The sequence below is a fragment of the Neofelis nebulosa genome, chromosome 9, assembly GCF_028018385.1.
Source record: "Neofelis nebulosa isolate mNeoNeb1 chromosome 9, mNeoNeb1.pri, whole genome shotgun sequence".
Taxonomy (NCBI): domain Eukaryota; kingdom Metazoa; phylum Chordata; class Mammalia; order Carnivora; family Felidae; genus Neofelis; species Neofelis nebulosa.
Window position 1 is genome coordinate 114,344,565 of NC_080790.1, and position 25,806 is coordinate 114,370,370.

The window sequence follows — 25,806 nt, forward strand, 5'->3', positions numbered from 1 at the left end:
CTTTCACCTCACGTATACGATACTGTATCATTAACTTTAGTCACCATGTTGTACATTAGATGTCCGGAGCTTATTCATCTCATGACTGGGAGTTTATACCTTTGGACCACCGTCTCTCCATTTCCCCTCACCTGCCCTCAGAACCCTGGTAACTACAATTCTACCCTTGGTTTCTACTGTATACTCTTCCTTCACTTGCCAATTGTGGTTGATCTTGTAGCAAGAAAAGTTATTAAGCTTTCCTGTTAATTCTACTAATTTACTTGTAGATACTTCTTCATTTTCTGCAAAGGCATGGAGATAAGAATGGGCGCCTACCTCCCAGGACTGTTGTGAGGATAATAAGGATAATGATGACGATTGCTAACAATAAATGAACACCTACTGTTTTTCAAGAGTTCTCCTCCTTCCAAAAGAACCACTTTCAAAAGTGGAATGAAACACGGGCTGTAGTGTCATATTGTCCTTGGCTTCTCGGATGTAAATGTAGTCAGAAAACCTAGAAGCTCAGGAGGATGAATTGCTGGCCCTGGTGAGTATTTATGACGGAGATGAATTTGCAAAAAAACCCCAAAAAAACAAAAAAAACCAAGAATCCCTCCAAGGTGGAGACACCAGGATCTATTTAGACTTTTCACAAAATCTGAAGGCATTTTTGAGCGCCATTTGCTTCTGCAAACACTTAGACAACCTGCTGTAAGAACACCATGACAGCATGGTCCTGTTTGCCTGGACGGAATTTCTTTCTTTCTTCTTTTCTTTCTTTTTTAATGTTTGTTTATTTTTGAGAGAGAGACAGAGACAGAGACAGAGGGCGAGCGGGGGGAGGGCAGAGAGAGGGAGACACAGAATCCGAGGCAGGCTCCAGGCTCCAAACTGTCCACACAGAGGACGCGGGACTCAAACTCACGAATCATGAGATCATGACCCGAGCGGAAATCTGAGCCTTCACCCGCTGAGCCCCCCAGGCACCCTGCCTAGATGCAATTTCTTAAGGAAGAGACCCTAGCTGAATATTGTCTCTCCTTTTGACCTCAAGATGGGTTCTCAGAAAAAAGTGCAGAGGATGGCTCAAGCCTCTTTGGAGGACCTGCCAGACCTGATATAAACAAGAGGAAGTTGTGGGTGAGAGCCCCACACAGGATGTGGAATCACGGTTGAGTCTGAGCCAGGAAATCTTGGACTTGGATCAAGCTCAGCAGATAAAATGCTTGTTCCTGTGCAATATCTGTTTGTGTGAGAAGGTGGGTGGTGAATGAGTGAATGCATGTACTTTTGGAAGTGCAGGCATGCGTACTTCAAAGGCTGTCCGAAGGACTACTTTGAAATCCAGATCAGAGATGGCCAAGTTCAATGCCTCAACTGCCCAGGACCCAGGTGCCCTTTGGTGGCCTCTCTGGGTCAGGTCAAAGAACTAGTGGAAGCAGAGTTATTTTCCCGTTATGATCGCCCTCCCCTCCAGCCACCGTGGACTCGACGGCAGATGTGATGTCATGTTGCCAGCTACCTGAAATGTGGGAGCCTGGCTGCACAATGGACATCTTCCCTGGCTGCAACTTTGCTTTCTGTACCTTGTTCAGGCTGACGCTTCCATATGGGATCTCTCAACATAAGGTGACTGCAGAAAAATTAAGTTTTATGAAATGAGTACTTGCAAGCAGGCGAGGCCAGTAAAAGACTTTTGGAACAGAGGTGTGGTAAGAAGGCACTGGGAGAGATGGAAAGTAAGAAGTGACGAGAAAAGAATTTAAAAACCTGCCCGTGTTGTGAGACTCCCATGGAGAAATTAGATGGATATAACAAGATGGCGTGGATGCAATATTTCTGTTGGATTGAGTTCTTTCTCTAGAGCAGGCCCTTATGAACACTTCACTGATCCTGATTCCCCATGTCTTAACTGGTTGTAACAGTTAACACAGGCCGTGGATGTTAATGGAGATATTTGGGAAGATGAGATTGAAGACTAGTTACCTCCTACTGCACAAGAGGGGAAAGTGGAATAGTTTAGCTTAGTTTTATTAAATATGCAAAGTAACTTCGTAGAAGTTTTAGGGGGCCATTCATTCACTCTTCCTATGTAAAAGATATGGAAGAACAAGGTTTATATTTTCATATGGTATTACTTAGGCACGTTCATACATTTTTCAATGAGCATAATTGGGAAAATTATAAGCCGTAAGTCTCAGCAAAGGAAAACTGGATATCAAACATAAATAGTACAATGTGTCCCAAACTTTGAATAGTTAAAAATTAAATTTTTATTGGGTGAAGGGGAGTGGGAGATGCAGGCTTCCAGTGAATTAATAAGTCACGGCAATAAAAGGTACAGCATAAAGAATACAGTAAATGTAATAGTGTTGTATGGGGACAGACGCACTTGTGCTGAGCACGGCATAACGTCTAAACTTGTCAAATCGCTATGTTGTGCACCTGAAACTAACGTAACACTGTGTGTCAACTACATTCAAATAAAAATAAATAAATAAAAATTAAATATTTGTTTTCTTCCCCAAGCGTTAGGTAATGAGATGGGGTCATGAGTTAGACATATAGACCTGCTTGCCTCTGAGAAGCATCCCTCTAATATATTTTAGGTGAGCCCTTTTGGTACTACTTAAAATGGAGGTGGGTAAGAAGCCTTAGTCAAATTGTGCTGAGAACCTCATCTCATTTATTCCATGTTACGTCCCTTCCAACCTAGATTTCTGCTAAATTAGTTCTCTTTGGAGGGAGCCCTTTATTCTATAACTGACTGGATGGCCTAGCTTCATTTTGATCTGCTTTTCAGAATAGAAATTTATAGATAATTTTTAAAAATATTTTAATATCCATAAAGACTGTGAGTCACTTCTTTATTTCTTAGTGGTGCATGGTCCCTGGTTTTGAGTCAAGTCTAGAATTTAATGAGAGTGGCTCAGAAGAAGTTCAACCCCATTCATCTTTCCTGGGAAGTAAAGCCTAGATTCAGAACAATTTGTCCCTTTGCTGTCTTTTGTTCTATATTCTCTCCCTTTAACCTCACCCTACCTTCTGTTGGTAAGGACAATTTTAATATTATTTCCAGCAGCATAGAGTTCCATTACCTCTGCTAGAATAGGACAAAACCTATTATATTCTCGAGCTAAACTTTTTTTTCTCTGCTTTTTTATCCTGTCTGCATCACTGTAGTTCCAATCTTAACTTTCTGAATTCTTTTTAAAGTTGCTTTTTAATGAACTATAGGGATTTGGCTTCCTACTTTTTTTTTACAATAGCAGTGTCTTTTTTTTGGGGGGGGGGATAATTTGGGCCCGGTACTTAGATCTCTATTGAGGGTTTTGTTTGCTTTTTGAAAAATTGCCTTTCCTTATGGTTTGATGAGCGCCTTGGTAGCAAAATAAAGATTTTTTTGAGAACGAGGAGAATTCAGCTACATCCATGAACATGTTCTTTCTTCCTATCCCATCCCTGAAAATTGGGGAATCATTTTTTAACCATTTTATGTATGTATATGCAAAGAATCAGCAAGAACTGTGTCTAGATTGTTAGCAAGGATGCTTAATCTTAAAAATAAAAACAATTTCTAAAAATTGTCATTAAAAAAAGACAGAACAGATGTAAGCTTTGCTCTATGGAAGCCACCAAACATCCCCATCTTTTTTCCCTGCTAGCAGAGAGGAGCTGAAGGAGGAGGGTCCTGGAAGCAGAGGGCAGACCTCTGTCTTGTTGAGGCCGGGTAGAGAATGCAGTGAGATTGTGACACCAAAGCAGGGAAGCACGGTCAACTTTCGTGAGTCCTTCCCGGGGTTGACCAGCAGGCCAGCTGCTGAGCAAGCTGCAGTTCAGGGTTATTTGGAGATCTATCAGAACTTAGAAGCACAGAACCCCTAGCACTGAGGTATTCATAATCCATCCTTGGGTAAAGCCAAAGAGAAACATTATTCCTTCCCTTTCCTGTACTTCACTTTTGCTTAAGCAAGCTCACTTTCCCCATTAAAAGAGAATCGCAGAAAGTACGATAAAGAGGTGAGGTTGCCTATTCACTTTGCATGTACCCAATTTATTAGTTTGGGCACTGAGTATCTCTGTGTCCCTAGCAGCAGATGCAAGGCCAGATCTAGCCCAAGGGCTAGCAAATACAAATTAGTAAGTAGTGAGAAGGTTGGATTGTGGGGGACTTTGAACACCAGATTAATGAATTTGGATTTTAGGCATAGCCTACAAAGTCCCAACATCAAGGGGAAAAATGTAGTCCAGTGGAAAGAGCGTGGGCTTTGGAGCCATATAGAGTGTGGAATGTGAGCCTTGGTCCTGCTGTTTAACAAGGGCCATAAAACAAAGGGCCCTTTGAGAGCAGTTGGATGTATTTTCTTATTCTTAACAAACTCAAACCAAAGCAACATTTATACAGTAACAGCCAAGCAAAATAGAAGACTGCATCAACAATTTATAAAAATTGACAAATGGTTTGGGTATTACTAGAATGGTTAAGTGGGAAGACTGTGCTTCCACGTGGTCATTGGTAACATGGAAAAATGCTTTTGATTTTCATGAGCTGACCTTATATCCAGCAAACCTGTTGAACTCTCTTCTGAATTCTCTTAGTTTGTTCTTTGATTGATTCTGTTGGTTTCTCCGGGTAAGGGGTTGTCTCATCTGCAAGTAATGACGATTATATCTCCACCTTTTCCGTCCTTGCACCTATTTCTTATTTTTCCTAATAGCGTGGGCCATGTTCTCCCTTGTTACAGTAAACATTTGCACTATTTCCTTCCAGTTCTAAATGGAATGTATCCAAAATTCCTTGTTTAAATATAACATTCTCCCCAAGAGTTTGACCTTTAGTCTTTAGCACGTTTAGTGAGTTCTTTTCTTCTAGTTTTTTTAATTTATAAAATACTTTCTCTGGATCATTTAAGGTAATCCTATAATCCTTTTCTGTTTATTAACAGAATTACATGGTTAGGTTTTCTGATATTATATCATCCTCACAATTTTAGATCTACCCTAATTAATCATAGTATATTTTTAACATATTCTTAAGTTTGATTATCTACACATTTCATTTGGAATTCAAGCACATACATACAAAGGAAATATGGCCTATTGTTTTTCTGTTCTTTATCGTTGTCTGTGTTTGAAATCAAGATAATACCTCCTAAAATCATCTGGGCAGCTCTTACATTTCCTCTATTTTCCGGAACATCTTGTGTAAGACAGGAATTAATTGCTCCCTTAAAGTTTGCAAGATCTGAGATGACCATCTAACTCAACCATAATTAATGAATGTAAAAAGGAAACATTTGAGAATAAAGGAAAGCATTATTAATAATTATGCTAGGGCGAAAGAGTGTGAACGAGGATGGTTTTAAGCAAAACAAACTAGAACTCAGTGTTAATACTTTATGAGCATGAGACTTAGTGGGAGGAGAGCCTTCTGAGCACCATGCCAATGTCTTCATGCTTGGTTGATCTATTCAGGTTTATATTTCTTCCATTACTACTCTTGATAGATTGCTTTTCTTTGAAGTATTTTTAAAATTTATTATGCATTTTTGTTCATCCTAGAGCAAAGTGTTCTGGAAAGCTGGCCTGCCCAAACCATCGTATGTGATTTTTATATCCCTTCAACCTCTTTCAATCTAGCACGGTCCCCATTTTGTCACACACTGACTTGTTGAAGGCACTGGGCCCATTGTTCTTACGGTGACCCCTCCTCTGTTTTGTCTGGTATTCTTCAGCCTGTTCACCAATATATCACATCAATATGAGGTTGGTTCTAATGGTTTTATTGAATCAAAGTAATATTTTTTTGCAAAAATGCCTCAGAGGTGAAGCTATGTTCTTGATATTGCAACACATCAGGGATCACTTAATATCTGCCTGTCACTCACTATTCAGATTCACAACTGGATTAAAGTGATGAGTGTCTGATCTTTTTATCGGACAGTGCTGGTTTCCCCCTTTTATATTGCAATTAATCCATATGTGCTACTTTTCCTATACAAATGTGTCATCCCATGTCAATCATACACCTAATGGATTTAACACAAATTGTAGTCCTTGCCTGAGTCAATAAATTCCTTAGGATTTTCAGGATACAACTCAGTAAAATAGGACTTTCCCTCATCAACTAGAGCTATTTGATTACTAGAAATACAGCTCCTACTGGAGAGGCAGGATGACTACGTAATGCATTCAAATTAGTTACTGGTGTTCAAAGTAAGAAGTTTGCTTTGTGGCTGCCCTAAAGGGTGACATATGAGTCTTTCTGGTTATCCATCCTCTGAGTATCATTAGGCAATTATGTCTTTTCATTGATTCAGTGTATTTCAATCCATTATATTTGGCATGACGTTTGACGCCCAGATTATCATCACTTTAGGAAGCAGACATTTCTTCCAGCAGGATCCTGTGTCCTTTTACATGCCTCATACTTTTTAAAATATTGAAATAAAACTATAAATATTTATTAGTGTCTTAAATAAGTTCAAATAACAGGTATGATAACTAGTGCAATTTCAAAATAGTGATGAGCATAAGTGATATCTCAGCATATATACAACATCTTTAATATATGATTATTTTTCTTTCTTTTGGTGGTAAAGTCAGAGGAATAACTAATACTAGTGAATTTATTGTCCACATTCATAAATCAAGGAAATGCTTAAATTTCACTTAGAGCTTTTTTGACAATAAAGACATTATTTCTCCATTCACGTATATATAGCCCTCAACTTATGAACATGTACTAGTGGGAAAAGCTTTGGCCTCGCAGTGAAAACAAATGCTTTGGCAACCTAGGGCTGCCTCAGTCTCTATCCCAGCTTCATTGAGATATAACGGACATATAGCATTGTATTCGTTTAAGGAGTAAAACGTAATGATTTGATATATGTATATATTGCAAAATAATTACCACAATAAGTTTAGTTAACATCCATCACCTCACAGACACAATGTTTTTTCTTGTGATGAGAACTTTTAAGATTCACTCTCTTAGCAACTTTCAAGTGTACAATACTCTGTTGTTAACTATAGTCACTCTGCTCTACGTTAGGTCCCCAGAACCTATTTATCTTATAACTGGAAGTTTGAACCTTTTGACCACCTTCACCCATTTTCCCCACCTGCACCCTCCACTCCGGGCAACCACCAATCTGTTCCCTGTTTCTGTAAGTCCAGTTTAGATTCTACATATGAATGAGATCATACAGTACTTATCTTTGTCTGACTTAGTTCACTTAGCATGATGCCTTCAAGATCTATCCATGTTGTTGCAAATGGCAAGACTTCCTCCTTTTTATGGCAGAATAATATTCCAAATATATATTGGAATATTATTATATGTAGTATAACATAATATTATATATATGTATAACATAATATTATATATATGTATATACATATATATATGTATAACATTATATGTAGTATAACATAATATTATATATATGTATAAGATTATTATTATTATATATTATACTAATATATATACTTTATATATATTTATTTATATATATTATATATATTTATATTTATATATATATTTATATTTATAAATATATTTATATTTATTTATTTATATATTTATTATTTATATAATATTATATATTATACTAATATATATACCTTATATATATATATATATTAGTAAAGAGCTGACTTCGAGGCCAACATCTGGGCATTAGGCTCACTGCCAATAGGATGCTATTGTTTCTAGAAATTTCAGTTGATAAAACTAAAAGAGTTAGATTTTTTTTTTAATTTTTTTTTAACGTTTATTAATTTTTGAGACAGAGACAGACAGAGCATGAACGGGGGAGGGTCAGAGAGAGGGAGACACAGAATCTGAAACAGGCTCCAGGCTCTAAGCTGTCAGCATAGAGCCCGACGCGGGGCTCGAACTCACGGACCGCGAGATCGTGACCTGAGCCGAAGTTGGCCGCTTAACTGACTGAGCCACCCAGGCACCCCTAGATTTTTTTTTTTTAAGGAAAAGAATTTTTTTGAAGTAAACTCTACCCCCAAAGTGGGGGTCTAACTCACCTTCCCCATGATCCCAAGATCAAGAGTCACATGCTCTACCAACTAAGCCAGCCAGGTACCCCTAAAAGAGTTATATTTTAAATGCCTATGGGGTTTTTGGATATTCTTTTGTAGCCACTTAAATTTGGATCTCTAGAGCCCTCCAAAAAGCCATATCATTCAATAAGAAAAGCAAATAAAAGTAGCCCCTAATTCATGCCTACAACATAATCAGAAGAGAGACTCAGATGTTATTAATCCATTGAAATGTGTTGAGATTTTCCCAGTATGTCATGATATTTTATAAATGTTCTGTCTATACTTGAAAATAATATTGTTAGGATGTGGTGTTCTACATGTGTATATTAGCTCTATCTTATTAAGTAGTACTTATTAACTTGATTGTTTATAATATCAATTACTGAGAAAGGGGGTTTTTAAATCTCTCACTTTAATTGTAGATTCATCAATTTCCATATTTCTGATTATTTTTATACACATATATCCCTATGGTGTATTATTAGATACAAGAATATGTTCGAAAACGTATTTTGCTATGCAGTGATCCTTTGTACCTCAGCAATGCTTTTTCCCTCGAAATCTATTTTTTCTAACACTAATTGAGCTAAAAAAGCTTTCTTCCACGTAGTATTCACTTGGAAATCTTTGTGTCTTTTTTTCCTTTCAATCTTTCTTTACCTTTTCATATCAAATACGCATCTCCTAATTTATACACAAATTTAATTCTATCTTGTTTGCTTTCGGTTCCCCCAAAGAGTATTGTTGTGTTTTATAAGTGAATGATTGCTTGTATTTGCCACGTATTTTATAAATATCATACTTTTTGTCCTTCCGGAATCTCAGACCTGCTGCCTGAAGCATGTCCTTTAGAATGCCCTTTCATGAGACCTTATTACAGCAAATTCTTCCCATTTTTGCTTGTCTAAAAATGTCTACAGTACATCTTCATTCTTAAATACCAACTTCACTACATACAGATATCTGTGTGATGGCTATTGTAGTTTCAACATTGCCTGTGACCTACTAAATGCCCTTCAGAAGGTCACTTTCCTCTCTGGGGCCCAGTTTGACTGTGTTTCATCTTCTTCACAAGAAGATGACAGTAATGTTGGTCATTACTGTCATACTGAAGCCTGGCATGAAAAAAAAAATCCAACCAAGTAAATCTGAGGATCTAATTGGTTTTATTAAGCAATTTATGAATCAAGCAATACCATCTAGCAAACAGAAGGGAGCTCTGAGGAGTTGTACAAAATGGAAGGCTTTTATAGGAAAGAATGTAGGGCAAGGAAGTTATTAGCAAAAGAAAAGAAAGGATTATCGTAGGCTATCCCTTTCTGTGGGGAGTGGGGGAGAACTAGGGGTCTTATCATGCAGATTACCTCATCTTCCTTTGTGTTGGTGGTGTGTGTGTGTTTACGTGGAGGGGTGGGGGTGGTTTAGGGATGGAGAGGGCCTTGTGACAGATGACCTCACTGGTGCTGACAAAAAAATTCCTGACTGACTAGTTAAGACTACATTTCTGTGGCAGGCTGAAACTGCCATTATGTTAGTATGATAGTAATGGTGGCCATTCAAAAATAACCATTGAGCAATGGCCATTTCCAATAAGCAGAGAGTTGAGGAGGGGCTAGGAAAGAAGAGAAAGGAAAGGAGAGGGTGGGAGAATGGTTATGTTGACTCTGAATAGTGGAAGGCTGTGAGAAACTTCCCCCAAGGTGCTCTTCTGGAAATGCTTCAAGAGGTGCCTCCTCTGAACCTACCAGCCCTGTTTCTTCTTCTACCCAACCTCCAAATTCTTATGCTTGAACCAGTCAGTGCCTGTGAAGTTCCCACCCAAGTAATTTAGGAAATTATGGGGAAAAGCCACTAGACACTTTTCATTCTGAGGAGGTAATTGAATTCCATTCCAGTAGACCCAGATTCACCCCAGTTACATGGATCCACTTAGGATAAGGCCAATCAAGACCCAGGTTAAACCCAAGTGCAAACGAATCCTCGGTTCTGATCACTCACACCATCACTCAGACTAAGCCAAAGGTCAGACTCAATCCTAAATCCAACTTCCAACCCCACTCTACCCTGGGTCTACTCAGATTTAGCCTTAAGCTAACCACAACCTAACTGTACCACCAATAGCCCCAACATAGCCCATTACCCTGCCTAATTCCCACACGTAGGTTCATCTGGCCTTAAATTTCATCCTCTATCCAGACCATCCAAATCATTAACTTCCCTACTACAACTCTCCACCTAAGAGTAGTCCTGAACCATCTTCCCAATATCTCCCCCACTGTTCACCCCAATCCATCTGTCCATGTCCAGTGCAGTCCCTCAGAGATCCCTGTCTCTCCCCAACTTGGACTCAGTCTCTTTACCCTAGCCCTTCATCTAAGTGCATATTGTATCAGTCTTGTATCAGTCAGAGCCCTATCACTTGTTTTTACGGAAGGAATTTAATACTTAAACATACCATGACTGTTAATATTAACTAATTTAATATTAACTTTAATATAAAGAATCACAAACGAGGCATTTAAGAACTGAAAAATTAGGACACAAAGCTATCACAGAGATAGGAACTTCGGGAAGCAGCCACTATGGCTGGGGCAACAAGAAAAGAGATGGAAAGTATTAAAACTTAGGAACTTGGAGGAAGGGGCCCATCGAGCTGAAACCCAGACTTCTGAGCAAAGAGCTCTGCTCAGCTAGAGCTGCTTTCTCCGTGAGGCACAATGAAGCTGGCTCTGTAAATACTCGAATATTGCAGATTGGACCCAGCTACGGCTAAGGAAATGCACTGCCGATGCCAGAGTGAAGAAAGAGCAAGGCTGCGCAGTGCTGGTGGCGAGGACGGGAAACCCTTAGGAAGCAAACAGGATGTGGGCGCTTTCCTCCCCGAGCCTCGCAGTGTCCCTCTAGCACCCCCTATTGGCAGAGCCTAACGAAGCGACTGCAAAGAAAGACTGCGTTGTGCAGGGCGCTGGCCTCAGCGTTACAAAAAGGGCCACGTTCGGTTGGATTTGGAGCTGAGACAGCAGGTAACAGCATAATAAGTGGCCCACGTATCAGTGCCAGCCTGGACTTAAGACCCCTGCCTGAGCCTCCTACCATTCGAGCACTGCAGCCCCAGTCTCTTAAATCTACCTTGGCAGAAAAGGGCCGGAAAGAGATATTGACAAGAAATGAACATGGGGGCAAATTCACCAAGATGCCTGAAACCAGTGTTAAAGAGAAAACCACAGGCCCCAAAATGGAATCTCTTCTGCTAAGCCACGTCACCAAACCAGGGCTCAACACCTAACCTAATGGCAGTTTCAGCCTCCCCCAGAAATGCAGTCTTAACTAGTCAGTCTGGAATTTTTTTTGTCAGCACCAATGAGGTCATCTGTCACAGGGCCCTCTCCATCCCTAACCCGCCACCCCTACCCCATTCAAAGTTTTATCTGCATGATAAAACCCCTTGTTCTCCCCCACTCCCCACAAAAAGGGATATAGCCTACAACAGTCCTCTCTTTTCTTTTGCTAATAACTTCCTTGCCCTACACTCTTTCCTATAAAAACCTTCTGTTTTGTACAACTCCTCAGAGCTCCCTTCTATTTGCTAGATGGGATGTCATAAATTGCTTAATAAAACCAATTAGATCCTCAGATTTACTTGGCTGGGTTTTGTTTTTTCATGCCAGGCTACAGTTGTTGGCTATCCTCATGTAAGATCGGTATCCTAAAACAAGGCCAGGACCACAGCACCCCTGAGAGTCCTCCATTATCTGAGTTCTGTGGACCAGAGATCAGGATACGAAGCTCCGTGGCTGCAGGGTTCCAGAAGTGGGTGACTAGTTCATGAAGGATGGAAAATTTTTTTTGCGGCAGGGCTGAGCTCTGACAATGTTAGCCAAAGCTGGGTAGTTTTTAGTCAGCCATGTAGACAGGAGTGAACTTGCCTGAAGTTGACCTAGCGGGCTGACAACATTTAACACATGTCCCGGCTAGACAGAGTGAGTTAGTGGATACTGGCCAGCACCCGTAACAAAAGTGGGCCTTCCCTCCTAGTAAGACAAACGGGCAAATTCCAACCACTGGCCCTTGTGTGCGAGACACATTGGATTTGTTTTTTTAAGAAAAGGAAACTTTAAAATAATTAACTATCCGTGTCCTCTTGGCTCCCATGGGCACGAAGAAGGCGGAGAGGTGGGAATAAAAACCGAGGGAACAAAGGAAGCAAGGGAAAGAGGAAACTGAGAAGGTCAATCAGTATTTATCAAGCAACTAGTTTGTGTCAGGCTCTGTTCTAAACAACAATTGGTGCAATAGTTACAGATAGAGATAAGGAAATGGAAGTTCAAACCCGGTTGTTAACTTTCCCAAGGACATCAGCGGCTGAGAACCGGGAGGAGAACGCAGAATTATCTGAAGTCTTAAACAAAGTCCATTTTCCTTTTTTTTTTTTTAAATTTTTTTTTTTAACGTTTATTTATTTTTGAGACAGAGAGAGACAGAACATGCATGGGGGAGGGTCAGAGAGAGAGGGAGACACAGAATCTGAAACAGGCTCCAGGCTCTGAGCTGGCAGCCCAGAGCCCGACGCGGGGCTCGAACTCACGGACCGTGAGATCATGACCTGAGCCGAAGCCGGACGCTTAACTGACTGAGCCACCCAGGCGCCCCAACAAAGTCCATTTTCTTCACAGACACTGGGTGGCATGGAAGCCAGTAGAAGAGATATTTATCAAATGATATTGTTGAATCGATATTTCCTTAACAGCCACTATTTTTTTTTTTCAACGTTTTTTATTTATTTTTGGGACAGAGAGAGACAGAGCATGAACGGGGGAGGGGCAGAGAGAGAGGGAGACACAGAATCGGAAACAGGCTCCAGGCTATCAGCCCAGAGCCTGACACGGGGCTCGAACTCACGGACCGCGAGATCGTGACCTGGCTGAAGTCGGACGCTCAACCGACTGCGCCACCCAGGCGCCCCTTAACAGCCACTATTAATTTAAACATAGCCAGTTTTGGGTTTAGATGAGAAACCTGGGGGGTTGTTTTCCTCATTTGTTTTATCTCTTGAGAGGAGTTGGAAGATCCAGTGATCCCCTGGGGCGTTTTATCTGTAAGGGAAGATAAAATATGACAAATATAATAAATAGGACAACCAATTGGAATCACAGACCTCACGGAAGTTACAGCTAATTTCTTAGGGCATAACGATAAAGCCTGGGTGGTTTACAAAACTGCTTTGTTAGCATTAATCTTCATCAGAATGGTTTTATCAAATTGGATCTTGTCTCCTTCCCTAGCAGACTGCATGGGAGGAGGGAACATTTTCTTCTTATCTTGTTGAAATTTATTTCACCAACAGTGAGTAGGAGTTAGAGTTTGAGGACAGGTGCTGGAATCTCAATGAGTAATAAGAGGGGGAAGGAGAAGCCAGTTCAAAACTTCCAGACAGACGAAGAGAGTTTTTAACAAATAAGATATGGAGCATGTAATGTTTTACACATAAAATTCTCCTCTTTATTGCCATTAAGTGACACTTCAGATTTGAGGTTTCAGAAGATGCCTTAGCCCCTTTTTCCAGGAGATCTTTTTCTAGAATGCACTACCCCTTTTTTTTTCTTTTTTCTTTTTTCTTTTCTCTTGTCTTTGTTTGTTTGTTTGTTTGTTTGTTTCTTCCTAGTAAATTCTACCCCAAACATGGGGCTGGAACTCACAACCCTAAGATCAAGAGTCGCATGCTGTCCTGACTGAGCTAGCCAGGCACCTCTAGAATGCACCACCCTTTAATATTGTCCACGTGAGAACATTTCCTGTGTGTGAGTTAGGGCTGCAAATTATGCAACATTCCATAATTATCACTGCTAAATATAAATGGTTTCTTCCCGCACCATTATTATACTGTACTTAAAAAAATGTTTAAATTAAACTTAATTATTTTAATAGGCTCTTTGCCCAATGTGGGGCTTGAATTCACAACCCCTAGATCAAGAGTCATGTGCTCAATGGACTGAGACAGCCAGGGGCCCTTATATGTACATTTTAAAGTCAAGAAAACACAAGCTGAAGGATTTTTTTAATTCCTTTTTTTTCATATCCAAATACTCAGAAACCTTCTTTTAAAAAAAAATGTTTATTTATTTTTGAGAGACAGAGAGAGACAGAATGTGAGCGGGTGAGGGACAGAGAGAGAGGGAGACACAGAATCTGAAGCAGGTTCCAGGCTCGAAGCTGTCAGCACAGAGCCCCACGCGGGGCTCGAACCCACAAACCGTGAGATCATGACCTGAGCTGAAGTCAGACACTTAACCAACTGAGCCACCCAGACGCCCCAAAAACCTTCTATATATATACTTTTCTTTTACCAGACCTCCTCCCTCAGGGCCCCTTCACATTTCTTTCTCCTTAACTTCCCCTTTTATTCACTCAGACCTTTCTGAAACTTCTTAATTGTCCCTTAATCAGATGATAACGTCACTTTTATATATGAATTTTTACAAGAGATCAGTTAATATCAAGCCTGCATCCTCCTTCCAAGTCACCCATTTTAGTTAAGGATTTATAAACTGGGACTTCACAGCCAGCCACCTTTCATCTGCAAGACTGATACTTCCTCAGTCCAGCCAACAAACTATTATTTAATAAATCATTGCATGCATTTGAAAAGAAAATAGAGTCTAATCTTTGAGAATCAATTTCTTCTCTTAGACTCCTTCCAGTTCTTGGACAGCATAGGTCTTTTTTTTTTTTAAGTTTATGATTTTTGAGGGGGGACACAGAGAGAGGGGAACAGAGGATCCCAAGCGTGCTCCCCACTGACAGCAGAAAGCCCAGTGCAGAGCTCAAACTCATACAGCGAGATCGTGACTTAGGCTGAATTTGGATGCTAACAGACTGAGCCTCCCAGGTGTCCCAGGACAGCAGAGGTCCTGACTACCCACAGTTTTTTCAGAGTGTCCATTAGACTTATACCTGGTCAACATCCAGAGGTGTCCAGAAAGGCCTCCAACTATAGAATATCTCTCACTGTGGTGCCCCAGCTAGAATCCCCATCAGGACTTTACTCCCCTAGTTGCCAGGAGAGCTGGCTGCTGACAGCCCACAGCTGAGCCTCTCTGGACTTGCCCTCTACTTGAAGAAGCTGCCATACCAAAGCAATGTTATATGTCAATTATACCAGAGAGAGAGGGGGAAGAGAGAGAGAGAGAGAGAGAGAGAGAGAGAGAGAGAGAACTGTTCTAATAAAGAGATTTGGTCCAGTTAAAAAAAAAGAAAAATATATCTGGACCACTCTTCATGTGTTTGAAAATCTCTTTAAATATTTAGAGAAAGCCTTCAAATGTAGATATGAACTATTTTCTTTGCCTGAACCCCGTAAACGTAAAACCACTTTTATAATACCATTAAGCAATTTGGAAAGACTCTAAATAGAACATACTAATCAAGCCTAGCTAGAGCTAAAATGTCCTTTCTCTGTGTGCATTAGGCCATAGACTACATAAGGAAGGTGAAAGAGTACATTTTTGGTGCAAATAAGCCGTTACCTATGAACACCAAAGCTGGTCTGCATATAAAAAATGCCCATCAGTCTCTGAAGGTCTAAATTTGAGTCCCAGTTTTGGACAAGGGCAATCTCTTGAGCAGCATCATAGGAAGTTGGTCAGTTGAACATAGAAGCATAGGTGCGTGGAAGGGCGTGTGCCGTGTAGCAAGTTGCTTTTTGAACTGGGAGGGTCTTCTGAGTACCAGGTGGTGCTACAACCAAGGGGATAGCCAAGGAATCCAAGAGCCCTCAAGATAAACCTGTAATTTGAAAAGGAAAGAAAAAGCAAATCATAGCTGCGTGAGATCAGGAAAAGACCTGCCTGTGTGAATAACTCGAGCCGCGATAGTTCGTAATGACCACTGTAGATGTTAAAACAAGGATCATTAGAAATTTTAGCTACTCCAGAAGCTAGGGGACCCTTATTTTTACAGTTATCGAAGTCATAAAATACCCTAAATGCAAATGAGAGTCAGCGCTCTTTTGGGATATGCGAAAACACATTTGATGAAGGGAGAAAGGTCTGCCGCCTGCCTGTACGAAATGCGTAGAAAACCAAAAATATTGGCTAATTCATTTTGAGAACAGACTACCTACTTTGAGTGCAACTTTCTCATCTCGGATCTACCAGTCTTTCTCCTCTACTTAACTCCAATTTCTTTGTGCACTAGTTTCAATATATCTTGATACATACTTATGTGTATATAAACAGTATGTGTTTAAGTAAACAATGATTAAATGGCGATGTAAGCTTTAATGTTGAAAACATAAAATATCTTTTTAAAATTTATTTATTTATTTTTAAAATTTGTTTTAAGTTTACTTATTTTTGAGAGACAGGGACAGAGCGTGAGCAAGTGAGGGGCAGAGAAAGAGGGAGACACAGAATCCAAAGCAGGCTCCAGGCTCTGAGCTGTCAGTACAGAGCCCGACACAGGGCTCGAACTCAGGAACGGCAAGGTCATGACCTGAGCTGAAGTCAGATGCTTAACCGACTGAGCCACAAAGGCGCCCCTAGTGTTTATTTATTTTTGAGAAAGAGAGACACAGCGTGAGTGAGGGAGGGGCAGAGTGAGAGGGAGACACAGAATCTGAACTGGCTCCAGGCTCCGAGCAGGCTGATGGCTCAGAGCCGGATGTGGGGCTCAAACTCATGAACCACCAGATCATGACCTGAGCTGAAGTCGGACACTGAAGCTACTGAGCCACCCAGGCACCCTGAAAACAAAATAGCTTATCAAGCATATTTTTATACAATATGTATAATACTTGGAATGGCAGGACAACTTAACTTAGGCAGGTAGAAGAAAAAAATAATTTATATCAATAGGAATACATAAGGTTTAAAAATTAAAACTATATGGTAACTATAGACTTCATTTTCTGTCCCTCTAAAGTTTCATTTTTTTAGAGTTATCAAGATGAACAAAGATTTCTATTCTATTGGCCATAATGTTAAATTGTTCTAAAGATCCTAGTTCAATGACGTCGTTCAGGAAATATATGTAAGTTCATTTGAAAGGACAATGAAGTCATAGTTTATAGTAACAACTTGACAGAGAAACAAAGACATAAGTGGTGAAACTGTCACTCCACATAAATGAAACATATCTGAAATTTACAAGGAACACAGGCATAAATGTTCTATGTTTAAGTATCAATTATGTAATTGAAGACCTAGGTTTACAGTTCATCTCCTTAAATATTATTATAATTAATAAAAACTGATCTACAAAGAATAAGGAATTTAGGTATTTAACTATTTTATAAAATAATAAATAAACTATGGGCGCCTGGGTGGCGCAGTCGGTTAAGCGTCCGACTTCAGCCAGGTCACGATCTCGCGGTCCGTGAGTTCGAGCCCCGCGTCAGGCTCTGGGCTGATGGCTCGGAGCCTGGAGCCTGTTTCCGATTCTGTGTCTCCCTCTCTCTCTGCCCCTCCCCCGTTCATGCTCTGTCTCTCTCTGTCCCAAAAATAAATAAAAAATGTTGAAAAAAAAAAATAATAATAATAAATAAACTAAAAGCCTTGGATTAAAAAACAATTTAATGTTTGTGTTTTTATTTCCTGAGGCAAATTCAGAAACAGTATATTTAACCCAGAATTATTTATCCCAAACTTCAAAAAGCAAAAATAAAAATGTTTCCCTTGTTTGGGAGAACTAGTGAGAACAGAGAACTGTAAAAATCTCTCTCTCAAACAAGTAATGTGAAAAACTTCACAGAAGGTTTCATGTTTTTTTATGGTTACTCATTATTAACCTAAAGTCAATTTGCATATCTTTTGTTCTTGATATTATACCGAGTAGGAACACTCAGATCATTAAACTAACATTAGATTTTCTCTTTTCTCACCCCAAATCATTATTTGTTGGAAGTATTTATATTAGAATACAGGAACACTATTTAAATAATGTTTAAGAACTTTGTGATTTTGCAGGGTCTTTATACATTTTTATTTATATATATTTTTAAATTTTATTCCTGAAAGAGCATAATATTCTTTTTGGACCAAAAGAGTTTACAATTTAGTACCTTATTTTTTTTCATTTGCAAAGAACCTTTTCAAGTAAAAAAAAACCCTCATGAGATTAAGTCCTCTGAAGACAGGACAGACTTCTTTAACTTCTTTAACATATTCTGCACGTTACAAGGTTTAATTGATGGTTCAGCCCCTCGAGTGCTTGGCTCTTTCTCCTAGGCTGAAGATTTTTTCTTGAAATTCTGGCAGATTTAAGGCATTAAGAATTTGGGGGTGATTTTTAATCCCCCCCCTCCCGGGGCATTAATAAAACCTTTACACCCTTTCCAATAACCTCCGTATATAGCCTCCGCCTCACCTGTTCCATGTAGTGATACCTTTTCAAGGAAACTTTTTTTTCTCAGTCATATTCTACAACATTCAAAGATGCGTGGCCTCTGCAACCATACGGTATTTGGTGGCATCACAGAGCGTCGTAAAGACAGACAGAGACTCTGGAATCACAGAACCCTCTTGGATCTTCCACTCCCGGCCTCTCAGTGCACATGGTCTCACCCTTAAGAAAAAGTCTCGCAAACTACAGAAGAAACTACAAATTCTTGGTCAAGCTGGACTTTTGTGGAGCAACCCTTATTTTTCAAGGAAAAGAAGAAAACTAAGTCTCTCTTCAGAAAACACGCTTACCGAATGGCTTTGAGCCTCCTGTGAGTCAAAGCTTGCCCACCAGGGGGCAGCAGTTCCCTGATACTGACGACAAGGAATGTTCCAAATTCAGGTTTTTGTTTCTGGGATCACCGGTACTCCAGTCCTTGTTCACAAGCAGTAGAGAAGCATTGTCACAAAATAAGTAAGCCTATTTGCCTGGAAGCAGATAAAGTTCTACACTAATCAACACTCAAAATCCATTGCAGGAGGACAGAAACAAGGTTTCCTTCTCTGAGATCATTGCTAATGGCTTCTCAAATAAATCCCATGAATATACCTATATATACCTATATCCCATGAATATACCTATATTCCATGAACATACATGGGGCAAAAGCCATAAGTCCACAATTGGCAACAAATACAACGTCTGTTTTTTTTAAATTTCCCAATGCCTATACGTTCTTGGGGAAATGGTTGTTTAGAAGCGTTTTTAAGACTCAAGCAGAAATAAATCTTTACCTTTCCTTTGGCAGCTCATAGTCTCAGCTTCGAATTCTCTGCTGGGGTTAGCCAATCTATCACCTGGCATTGTTATTAATTCAAATGATTAAAGTCTCTCAAAATTTTGTTGAAATAAGAAACAGCAAATCATTTTATTTCCTCTATTCATGTGGAAAATAAGGAAATGCCAGTAATCTCTTTCCTCTCTAACAAAGAAAAATCCCGTAGCATCTATGTCATTAATAAAACAGAGTTGGGGCGCCTGGGTGGCGCAGTCGGTTAAGCGTCCGACTTCAACCAGGTCACGATCTCGCGGTCCGTGAGTTCGAGCCCCGCGTCAGGCTCTGGGTTGATGGCTCGGAGCCTGGAGCCTGTTTCCGATTCTGTGTCTCCCTCTCTCTCTGCCCCTTCCCCGTTCATGCTCTGTCTCTCTCTGTCCCAAAAATAAATTTAAAAACGTTGAAAAAAAAAAATTAAAAAAAAAAAAATAAAAATAAATAAATAAATAAATAAAACAGAGTTGCCATTTTAGGGATTATGAAGGAAGCTTTCAAAAATTAATGAGGTCAAAACAGAAGGACATAGGAATCTGCGGGAAGGGTACCCACTGGCCAAAGTTGTGATAATTTGAACATCAGAGAAGGATATAGAGGTTTCGTGTACTAATCAAGTTGAAATAAGTCCACTAGAACCTGTTTCCACTGATTAAAACTTACAACTCTGGACAAAATGCAAGAAGCAGCTACCTGAGGAAAGAGTTAAAAATAGGCCAATTGGAGATGGGAATTAAAATCTAAGGGATGACACACGAGGGTGATTTTCTCAAGGATTTTTTCTTCTTTTATCTCTCAGCTTTGACCTAAAGGCAGCCTCAGTGCAGAATTGGACAGCAGGTGCCAGAAGCAAAACCTTTGGGGGAAGCTGACTTCCTGAACAGAGAAGCAGGAAAAAAATGGGTCCCCTGTGAACCAAAGAATGTGTGTGTATGGATCGGAGATCTCCACAGTTTTGTCTTTTTCCCTCCCTGCCCAGCTCCAAGGACAAGCCCAGTTGTGGACTTACAGGGCATCCATGGTAACAAAGGTGCAAAATTTTGATTTTAAAAACTCATCTTTTTGTGCAAACAAACAAACAAAAGACATGGAAAGGGATATTTTATGGTCCAATAAGTATAAAAGAGATCTCCATTATATTTTCCTCTCACTATTTTGCCCCCAAGGTGATCTAAGTGGCATATAACTGAGTGCCGGGAGCCGATCCATCCAGCCTTCCTAATGGCACAGCCCGGGTGGTTGGCAGAAGGGCAACGCACAGCAACCCTCTGAATGGGAAGCTACTGATATCCCTCCTGTGACTCATCATGGCCATCCCCAAGGTCCAACTGGCATTGATGACTCAAAATCAACCCATGGGGGCAAACTCGGGGATATCTTCTGGGGATGACCCCCAGTACAAAAAAGAAACCTTATATCCAGCCGGTGCCACCCCCGCCTGCCTGTTCCCTACCTAAAGGAAGGATAGCCCCATATATTTCCCAGCCAAGGAGGCGGACAAATGGGTTCAAAGTCCCCACTCTGGCAACAAAGGAATGTATCCATGGATATAAGTTACTCCAACCCCTAGGCCCACTTGGCCCCCAGGAGGCATTCCGGATGATAATTGGACCTGGTGGGTTAAGGTACAGAATGGTTCATTAGCTCCTAGGTATACATTGTCTCTCTGGGAGCGCATAAGGCGTGGGTTCCCAGGGCCCGCTTGGCTCCCTCCCGGCACCCCAGACCAAAGCGAATACTTTTGTTCCTTGTACCGCAAATGGTTCAAAGGAACAATTAAGAAGTCATGTCCCTGTAAACGTTCCACTTGAGGTGTTGAGAGCTAGATGACCTTTCATGAAAATAGCAAAGCAAATGCTTTAAGTATATAAGTTATAGCTTTTAAGCTATAAGTAAACGTAGGTACGTAATGGAAGTAGTATGAAGAAATTAATCAATAAGCAAAAGGCAGGAGGGAACGTGACAAAGAAGTAACCATGAGGTTCCTTAATGGGTGATTACACAAAGGAACATTTTTAGAATTAGGTAAAGCCGAGAAACATAGATGACGCACGCTACAAGGAAATTGCTAACAAATATAATGCCGCGTTTGCCACAATAAAGCGGCCAGTCTAACACGCTGCTGTCGTCTGTATCCATTTGTTATCGTCGCTGACGCCGTTTATCCTTCGGGAACCCCTGGACCTGCTGGGGCTGGACTCCAGCAACTGTGTGGTAGTCTAGATAGCTAAAACTCCAACAAACACCTATCTTTCTAGCCAGAAGACTCAAGAAGGACCTTGGGATCCAGACAACGTAAAGGGAAGTAGCGTAGAGGAGAGTTGGACAAGAGGGTAACCAACTACTATGTATGAATTGGCATAAGTGCTAAGCTTTACCCGCAAGCTGCATATGCGTGTTAAAGGCCCAACGCAGAATGACACGTGCTTTTGTGTTGACTTACAGTATTAAAAAAAAAAAACAAACCCAGTTCCCAGATTAACCCATGAAAGGTGCATGGGCCAGACAGATGCAAAACAGGACAGCAAAGTCTTTGAAAATGGATCCAAAGCCACTACCCACAGAAAGTAAGGCAGAACGAGCAACCTGAATCTGAAGTTGATTGCTTGTCAAAAACAAAAGAAGATCAACATGCTCTGGGGACTTTTAATAGAACTCAGAATCTCACAACATAATATTCAAATGCCTGAAATATGATCCAAAATTACCTGTGTCCAAAGAGCTGGGGAAATGTGACCTATTCTCAAGGGAAAGGACAATCAACAGATGGCAATCCTAAATTACCTAGGTATTAAAATTCTCAGGTAAATACTTCATAGCAGATATTATAGCCATGCCTCATGAATTAAAGGTAAACAGTTTTGAAATAAATGGAAAGACAAAAGTTCTCGCAGAGAAATGAAACCTGTTTAAAAAAATGGAAAGTTTGGAAATGAAAAACAATGGTGTTGCCAATATTTTTTATTTTAGTGACTGTACTAGGTGTATAGAGGTATCTCGTTATGGTTTTAATTTGCATTTCCCTAGTGACTGATGACGCTCAACATCTTTTCACATGCTTATTTGCCACCCTTACAACTTTGGTAAAGTGTCTGAATCTTGTTTATTTTTTATGATTTTTGTAATTTTTAAAGTTTATTTATTCATTTTGAGAGAGAGAGCAAGCAGGGGAGGCATAGAGAGAGAGGGAGAGAGAGAATCCCAAGCAGACTCCATGCTGTCAGCCTGATGTGGGGCTCGAACCCATGAACTGTGAGATCATGACCTGAGCCGACAGACACCAAGAGTCAGACGCTTAAGAGACTGAGCCACCCAGGCGCCCCTGAATCTTGTTTATTTTTTAAATTGAATTTTTCATTGTTGAACTTATGTATTCTGGATACAGGTCCTTTGTCAGATATGTGATTTGCAAATATTTCTTCATCTGTGGCTTGTTTTTTTATTCTCATAGACTGAGAGATATTGTTTTAGGGTGGTGAAACTATTCTGTATGACACTGTAACAGTGGATGTGACCCATTATCCAAACCTATAAAATTTTTCAGGACATAGTGTGTAAATAAGAGTATGCAAACTTTAAAAAATCATTTGGGAAATGCTGTCTTTCTCTGATTGACTTATTTCACTTAGCATAATACTACAACAAAATATTACTCAGCCATCAAAAAGAAAGAAATCTTGCCATTTGCCATGATGTGGATGGAGCTAGAATGTGTTGTGCTAAGTGAAATAAGTCAATCAGAGAAAGAAATATACCATATGATTTCACTCATATGTGGAATTTAAGAAACAAAACAGATGAACGTATGGGAAGCAAGGGGGGAAAAGAAAAGAGAGGGAAACAAACCACAAGAGACTCTTTTTTTTTTTTTTTTTAATGTTTACTTATTTTTGAGACAGAGACAGAGCATGAACAGGGGAGGGGCAGAGAGAGAGGGAGACACAGAATCTGAAGCAGGCTCTGGGCTCTGAGCTATCAGCACAGAGCCCGATGCGGGGCTTGAACTCATGAACTGTGAGATCGTGACCTGAAGCAAAGTCGGAGGCTCAACCAACTGAGCCACCCAGGTGCCCCTTTATAGATCTTATATACTAACCCTTTATCCAATATGTCATTTGCAAATATCTTTTCCCATTCCGCCAGTTGCCTTTTAGTTTTGTTGATTGTTTCCTTTGTAGTGCAGAAGCTTTTTATCTTGATGAGGTCCCAATAGTTCATTTTTGCTTAATTCCCTTCCCTTTGGAGACGTGTTAAGCAAGAAATTTCTGCAGCTGAGGTCAAAGAGGTTGTTGCCTGCTTTCTCCTCTAGGGTTTTGATGGTTTCCTGTCACACATTTAGGTCTTTCATCCATTTTGAGTTTATTTTTGTAGAAACACTGATTTTGACCATCACCCATGGTCTGAGTATCTTTGTGGGAGCCCAAGAATCTAGGAGAGAAATCCCAGAATCCCAGTGGAGCAAAACTATTAGAATGGATACAGTGAAAAGGGTGAGAAGAATGGTTTCAAATTACCTGCATCACCCCTCTCCCAAGACTGCACAGCTCAGTGCCCAAAAGAGATCACTTCAGCCTGCGGTTTCTCCCATGAGGAAAGTGAGAGCATAGTAAGTGCCTGGCTTCTCCCATTGTGCAGGACACTACCCGAGAGGCCCACTTCTTTCTTGCCCCACCCAGAACTCTGAGCATGACTGGTTAGTCTGGTGGCAACTAGGAGCAAAAAAAGGGGGGCTCTGGGGGCTCACAGCAACTGGGGTGTGAATCCAGCAAAGAGCCATGGATTCTACTAACAACCTAATGGGCTCTACCAAGAGGTCTGCCCATGAAGCTCATGTGACACATCACTTGCACTCCACATACCCCTTCCCTGCTGTAGCCAGCATCACATGTATTCCCCCATAGATGGCATGCACAAGCACACTCAGGTGGCTGACTCAACTCTGCTGGATTGGGTGAAGGCACATAACCCGGAATACTTTAAGGAACTGTACTAGGGGGAATAAATGGGAAGTACTTAGCACTTGGCTTGGCTTTGAGAGATTCAGAGAAGGCACATAGTCCTAAAACTTTTAAGACCTCTAAAAGTTGCAAGATAAGAATTCCTCACTCAAACCTTGCAGGCTAGGAGAGACTGGGATGATATATTCAAAATGTTAGAAGAAAAAACTCTGCCAAGCAAGAATGCTCTACCTAGCAAAATAGTCCTTCAGAAATGAAAAAGAGATCAAGACTTTCCCAAACAAACAAAAGCTAAGGCAGTTCATCACCATTAGACCTTTCTTACAAGAAATGCTGAAAGGAATTTTTCAAACTAGAATGAAAGCTAATTAGTAACATGAAAACATGAAAATATGCAACACACTGATAAAGATAATATTCTTAATTAAATTAGCTATAGCTACAGTAATTTGTTAATGAAGACAAAATATAAAAAAGCATAAATTGTAACATCGAAAACAAAAAATGAGGATGTAGTAAAAGGGTATGGTTTTTGTATCTATCAAAGTTAAGTTTTTTTCAGCTTAAAATAGACTGTTATTTCTATAAGATGTTTTATGTAAGCCTAATGGTAACCGTGAAGCAAAAACCTACAGTGGATGCATGAAAGACATAGGGAAGGGAGTCAAAGTATACCACTAAAGAAAATGATCAATCCACAAAGACAGCAAAAGATGAAAAAAGGAACAAGAGAACTACAAAATAGCTAGAAAGTAATAAGATAGTGCTGTTAAATCCTTATCTATCAATAATTACTTTAAATGTAAATGGATTAAATTCTCCAAACCAAAGCCATAGAGTGGCTGATTTAACGAAGGAGGTGAAAGATCTCAATCTGAAAATTATAAGACACTTATGAAAGAAATTGAAGAAGACACAAGTAAATCAAAAGATATCCCATGATATTGGATTAAAATAACTAATATTGTTAAGATGTCCACACTACCTAAAGCCATGTATGGAATGAATGCAGTTCCTATCAAAATTCCAATGGCAGTTTTTTCAAAGGTACAAAAACAATTCTAAAATCCATATGGCACCACAAAAGACCCCAAACCACCAAACCAATCCTCAGAAAGAAGAATAAGCCTAGAGGCATCACATTTCCTGAATTCAAACTAATAATTAAAATAGTATGATACAGACACATAGACCAATGGAACAGAATTAAGAGCCCAGAAACAAACCCACATATATACAGTCAACTAATAGTTGACAGAGAGCCAGGAATAGTCAGTGGTGAAAAGACAGACTCTTCTATAAATTGTGCTGGGAAATTGGACATTCACATCCAAAAGAATGGAACTAGACCCCTGTCTTACACCATTCACAAAAAATAATGTGAAATGGATTAAGACTTAAATGTAAAATCTGAAAACATAAAACTCCTAGAAGAAAACAGGGAAAAGCTCTTTGACATTGGTGTTGGCAATGATTTTTTTTTGGAATTGACACCAAAGGTACAGGCAATAAAAATAAAAATAAATAAGTGAAACTACATCAAACTAAACAGTTTCTGAACAGCACAGAGGACATTCTCTTTGCAAAAACATGAAT

General features: G+C 39.9%; 1 pseudogene; it reads left to right on the forward strand.

Moving 5' to 3' along the window:
• The first annotated feature begins 484 nt into the window (after positions 1 to 484).
• Positions 485 to 1,967, forward strand: LOC131485575 (E3 ubiquitin-protein ligase RNF14-like; annotated as a pseudogene).
• The last annotated feature ends 23,839 nt before the right edge of the window (positions 1,968 to 25,806 follow it).